General features: G+C 40.0%; 1 long non-coding RNA gene across 1 annotated transcript in view; it reads left to right on the top strand.

Annotated features, from left to right (window-relative positions):
• Positions 1-47: 47 nt before the first annotated feature.
• Positions 48-6,472, top strand: part of LOC106531645 (uncharacterized) — an 11,266-nt gene continuing 4,841 nt past the window's right edge. The window contains exon 1 of the long non-coding RNA XR_001311974.1: positions 48-134. This is a non-coding gene — a long non-coding RNA (uncharacterized LOC106531645). The remainder of the gene's footprint in view (positions 135-6,472) is intronic.

The following is a 6,472-nucleotide window of genomic DNA, read 5'->3' as shown; positions in this document are numbered from 1 at the left end:
ACACCAACAGACTGTCAGAGTCCAGGGAAACGAGTGACGGAGGAGGAGGAAGAGGAGGAGGAAGAGAGGAGGAGGACTGAAGTCTGCTGCTGCTGCTGGGGCACACAGGTGGACCTCCCACCGACTCTTCACAGGTGTGTGTGTGTTTCTTTACATTGAAAGGCGAAGAATCCCCCCCCCCCCCCCCCAGTTTAAAAGGAACCACAACAACGAATGTGACCAGGTATCCCCGAGCAGGGACTAATTACGCAGGTGGAAGGGAGAATTTATACAAGTCTTTACAGACAAAAACTGCAGAGAACATCAAAAGACCTGAGCCCAGGGGGAAAAAAAGCAGAATCCATCAACAAAATAAAGAGATGGTTGGGTATATTTGCTGGAAGGGGTGATTACTGAGTGAGAACAGGTGAGTTGATGACAAATGGGTAACAGGTGTGTGGGAGCTGAGGCAAGGATATTTGGCTAATATTGGAAATGTACTAATACGAGAAACTAAAGAACAAATAACATTAGTCTGCTAAAAAAAACTTGATGAAAACAGTAAAAAACACAAACCCAGTGGTGGTCATCGGCTAGCTATAATAGCGGAACTAATTTTTAGTTTAGTGAATTAGCTTTTTACTCTATGAAAACCATTAGCTGATCAATTAGCATCAGCTCAATTAGGTTTTGACAACTTTTAACAAATTTTCTCCTTACATGTTTAGCAGCTTAGTGTCAACAAAGCTATTTTAGTTAGTAGATTATGAGTTAGCAAAGCCAACCTGTCCCTACCACTGAATCAATAAATAAATGAAAAACTATTATCCTAACAACTTGACATATACGTATGTTGCTTTTAAATTAAATTCTTTAAAAAAATTAAAATAAAACTGAATTTGTGATTTTGCTTTCGGAAATATAATTTTTTTTAACAAAGTACATCACAGTATCATCAGCGTAGCATCTGATGCATTCAAGGCTACTGGTGCATAAAACACAAGTGACTCCAAAACTGACCCCTGTGGAACACCTGTGGCCACATAACGGTAGTAAGAGGTAACATATTTTACTTTCAGTCACTGAAATCCTTCTTTTTAAAAGACAGCATGTTACACAGCTATTTCCTTTGTACATGTTTTTAATTTTTATTTATGCCATTCAACAGAGACTGTTTATGACTGCAATAACAAATTTTAAAGCTTTTTTAAAAGCAACTCAGAGTTCACATTTAAAAGATTTGTGAATCTCCATCCTCGTGACAATTTATTCCCTCACATCTATCTTTTAACACTAATGCCAAAACAAACGGCTTTATGTGACATACAGCGATCTCGTGAGGAAAATAAATTCCCAAGGATTGAATGAAGATGACAGAAACTTGAGTTACTGCTTTCACAACAGTGATTTAGCAGAAGAAAATGCTGGTTGAGTGAAAGCGCCTCAGCGTGCTTGCCACTAAAATGAGAACCATACCCTCCTGTGCTCTTTACCCCTTTAGGCCCAGCTTTTACTGACATGGAGTCTGGAGCACACACAGACACACCACTCATATATCACAGAAGAGTCTGAGGCTTTAGTTTCAGGAGCACTCAGGCCCCTGATAGGCCCGAGGCCAGTCAGCCTCAGTGTGGTAGAATGCTTTTAGAGGAACAGGATATTACGCTTCCCATGGTACATCACCTCAGCCTACACAGGATGAATTATATACAATCTGTCCCAGGCAGAACATCAAGTAAAAAAAGGAGGAATGAAGCAAAACCCTGTATCTTTGTTCAATTTATTCTTATCACAGATTTTACAGTAGTTGTTTATGATTTTAAAGCATTACTGAGTCAAATGTGCTATTAAGAAGTGTGCTAACCCTAATATTCTGGGTAATGATTTAGGTTGGCACCAGGATCATTGAATCCATGGTATTGAGGGTGGACGTGTTCTAACAAGTTTTAAAAATTGGTCTTTTCTGGAGGCGGTCTTTAAAATTGTTCTTGTGTTTTTGCCATTTTTTATTTTTTCCTTCAGCAATTCAGTCGAAGCTGTCATGATATTTTTTAACACTGTATGATACTACCACCACTGTGTTTCGCAACATGGTAAGGGTGTTCATGCTGAATAAAAGGGTTTTAACTTGTTGAAGCATTTTTCTTACAACATAAAGCCTGCGTTCTGTTCTCCACATGTATATAAACATAGCAAAACAATGTTAATGCTGTTTGCATTACACCAGAGGCTGCAGAAATGCAGTCATTGTTTGCTTCCTCCAGATAAAAAAAAATCTTGGCACTAGGTTTGTTTAATCTGAACATTGGGACAATAGGACCTGGACCACACATTAAAATCTTCATTTTTTCCCCCCTTCAAATGTTTAGTCTGCTTGTGGGACTGATTACCATGAAGCAAAGTTCACTAAGTTACCATAATGACGTGAAATTCTGCGCCCCCAACCCCCTGATTTCTAATTAGCATCCCCATCTTGCTCACGCTGCGTTCTGGAGCCGTTTCAAAGCGGTCTCAGATTTCTCTGAAGTTCCATCGACGTCGACTTGATCACATTGTATATTTTCCATATGATAATTTCAGCGAACCACAATCTGACTCGTGTGTGTGTGTGTGTGTGTGTGTGTGTGTGTGTGTGTGTGTGTGTGTGTGTGTGTGTGCATATACGTACAAACTCCAACATCTGGTCCTGCTAAAGCTGCTTGGCTCTCGGGACTAACACAACCCCGCAAGGCTTCCCCTTAACCCCAGAGCTGGGAATAAATACGACCCAATCATTCCTAAATCTAAACATGATTCCAGCATGTGTGCCTATATGTATGAGTAATAACTTATGCATGAGGAAAAACCTTCACTTCTACAAGTAATGGCTGCCTTTTGGATGAGGATTGTCACCTCTTCGTTTGAAGTAGGATGGCAATGAGACATTTGGTCGCAACAGAAAGGGTCAATTCTGCATCCCATGGTGAGGGTCAAAGGTCATCAGCCAACTGGATGTAGACAGCTGAAATGTTTTACTTAGATTTAAAGTTACTGTACTAAGGATTGTTTTTTTAATAAGCAACCTAGCACTATTTTCCATTATCATTCTTGTCTGAGCTAAGCTAACCATTTTCCTACGTTGACTAATTCATTCCCGTTAACTAAGTCCCTGCAAGAAGTAAAGTACCATTAACAGCATTTCCCTATGAAATGCATACACACACCCCTACTCCCCATCTCCTCTCAAACCAGAGTTTCAGACTGAAATCATCTTACTGTATGTCCGGAAATGAGAAAGTTCCAGCTGTTTTGGTCAAATATCATACTGATTTCTTATTCATTAAATATTAGAGTGTGTGTTGTGGTTGCTCTCAACTACAACCACACCAAATTTTAATCTCAGTTTTATGTACTGGCTGAGTGCCTTCTGTTGTGTCGGCCATCTTGAATTGGGTTGACTTCAAAAGCTGCAAATGTTCATCCAATGACGACTTTCTGCAAGCTTTAGAAAACTTTGTATCGTTGTTGCTTAGAAATTACGCTAACAGACAAATGCACAGACACGGGCGAAAACCTTTACGGGCCCTCCGCCTTTAGCTGCTGGCGATAAATACTAACCTATTTTTCATAAATCATCCAGGTGGCACACAGCCAGGAAACGCTGTCAAATTATTTTCTTGGCTTAGTAAACTAATTTGTTGTTAGTTAAAAAAAATTTTTTTAAAGAATGTGTATTAATCTTTATGCGTGAGTGAACATGTCTTGCCATCAGTCAAGCCCCTCTGTTATTATGATTTCATTATTTCTGTGCTCCACCATGGCGGCAAAGATCAAAGGAGGGGCTGCTTTACTGTGCTTTGTGTCTCTGCGCTGCCTGTAGACGTTTAAAGCAGCGATTCGTGCACGCTCCACGGCTTCAGGCCACAAATCAGTGCACATCTTAAGTGAAACCTTCAGGACCGGCTTACTTCACACAGCAAGCAGCCAGACTCACATAATGAGGGTGGTTTGACCATAAAACATGATTACTTAAGTCGGGACTATCATTAAGGCATGTTGTGTTTAAGTCAAAGACAAGATGGTAATATAGCAACACTCTTGGAAGAGGAGGTCTTTGTCCTGTCGCTGTAAGGTGGGCAATCATGTTTTCTCCTCAGGTCTGTGAGTTCTTGCAGAAAGTAATCACGGAGCCATCTACAACTGATTAATCTTTGGAGTCAACCCACATCAAGATGGCTGACCTTTTGAGCTAAAATTAGACGTGGTAGTAGTGAGGATGAGCTCAACTCGTACATAACATTACCTTTAAAGTTTGAGCAAAACGAGTAAAACTTTTTTATTTCTCATCACAAAACTGTGGCATGAAAGATGGCGGGCGATGTGCATCTCTTTAAGGATTGCTAAGCCTTTGACTTTAGGGGACTTTTTTTGGCAAGAAGATAAAAAAAGAGGAGGCTGAAAGTTACTAGAGTGTTTGAAGGTGGTGAGAGATGGGTTACACAAGCATCCTCATGATGACCACACACGTGCGCTCAGCTCGTGGTCATGCTGAAGATCACGGCTATGTGAAAGATGTCTCCAGCTGCACTTTGAGGTTGTACGTTGCAACCAGAGACCTCCTTCTTTAACTGAGTCTTCGTTTGTGAACTGATGCGTGTACACGCTGCGACGTTCGCAGGTGGAACAGTCTCATAAAACACTAACCCGCCCTAAAGCCATAACGGTGTTTTTTTCTTTTCTTTTCTTTTTTTTTTGTACAAGCTCTTTGTGTTGCCGTTTGATTGATTTATTGCACACAAAAAAAAGTGACAGTGAGCAGAAATAACAGAGCAGAGTTAAAAGCTGGTTCCAACTTAAAGACATGCTTTTTCAGCTTGAAGGGAGATAAAACGTAGAGCTAGTGAGGTTTCATTTCCTGACTACCATCACAGCCATGAAGGTCATGTGACCATTGAAGGCAGGTGATAATGTGTGTTGGACATACGTCTACATCTGATTAACTTTTGGAGTCGCTCCAATTGAAGATGGCTGCCACAGCTAATTAACTTTGGCATGCACAATAGCTTTAATTCAGTTATTTTTTTTACAGCTATTGAGCTAAAAGTACACTTAGTTTCTCCACTGTCATTATCTATGTTTTAATAAAATCCCCAGCATCTCTGTTTCAGATCTTATTTTAGCCACGTCGGCAGAAATAATAAAGTCCGCTAACATCAAGGCCCGTCCTGGTCTGTGATGTGTCACGTGTCACTAAATGAACATCCAGAGAGCCACACACTAAATTAAAACAGGACCCGAAGCTTTGAACCGAGGGAGCAGACCCTGAAAGTCTCCATGGTGACCCGACATCAAAGACCCGTTCAGCATGTGAGCTTCATTAGAGGACAATAATACTGTTCTTCGGCCAAAGAGGACACATAAAGTAGCACATATTACTACGAGACACGCAGGACCACCGAGCGGACGCTGGTGTCAGGAAGAGTCTGTTTCCTCCTTTAAGTTGATGTAAGACAAACAGGAAATGGCTTTCTGTCCAGTTTCAGAGCTGAGAGACGTGCAGCTGGAGGACACATCTGGGTTAGAGAAATCAATAGAACATGTTTGATTGGTTTTCATTACAAAGCATGATTTCAATTAAAATATTTTATAACCTTATGTTAGTAAATCAGCTTTGCTTTAACTTTGAAATCATGACCTTTTTTTTTTTACAATATTCAAACACCACTCAACTTTTTAAGTCCATAAATTACTGAGTTGTAGCCGTTTTGGTCAAATCTTAAAAACAATACACAATCTTGTGCAATACTGTCAATACTCTCAGCTACTACCACGTTAAGTTAGTTTCCCAATATATATATCAAATGAACTGAGCTATAGTTATTTTTGTGTTTGTTACTGCTGACTAGCTGTGGCAGCCATCTTTAGTTGGATTGACTCCAAAAGGTTACCAGTTGTAGATGTAAGTAAGTAAGTAAAATTTTATTTACATAGCGCCTTTCACAGAAATAAATTCATAAGGTGCTGTACAAACAGTTAAGAACACCCATTCAAGAAGACACACAAGACAAACATGGGGGAACAGGTGTACAGGTCATGCAGCAACAGAGACAGAGACAGAGACAGAGACAGTTGCACTATCTTTAGCAAAAAAAAAAAAAAAACTAAACAAAAAAAATAAAAAACAAATCTGAAAACCACACAAGGGAAGATGAGGAAAATAAAACAAAACATCATATTAAATCAACAATGTGATGTGACACACTATGGTGTTTATTTAAAAAAAATCTGCATAGAGCACATTTATTAGCCAGAGGAGTAAGTGAGTTTAGGGGGGCATGTATCTGAAGCCACGAGTGTTGTAAGCACTTGTGTGAATATCTGAAAAATGAGCCTGAAGAATCGAGTCCCCAAAACCCGCGCAGCTGTAGTTCAGAATATGGATGCTAACTGTTGATTCTGTGCGGCCCTCAGGTTGCTCTAGGTACCAGATCACAGACGGGTGTGTGTGTGTGTG

Source organism: Austrofundulus limnaeus, unplaced genomic scaffold (assembly GCF_001266775.1).
Source record: "Austrofundulus limnaeus strain Quisiro unplaced genomic scaffold, Austrofundulus_limnaeus-1.0 Scaffold0, whole genome shotgun sequence".
Classification (NCBI taxonomy): domain Eukaryota; kingdom Metazoa; phylum Chordata; class Actinopteri; order Cyprinodontiformes; family Rivulidae; genus Austrofundulus; species Austrofundulus limnaeus.
The sequence above is the reverse complement of the archived record's forward strand: the minus strand, read 5'-3'. Positions and strand labels throughout refer to the sequence as shown.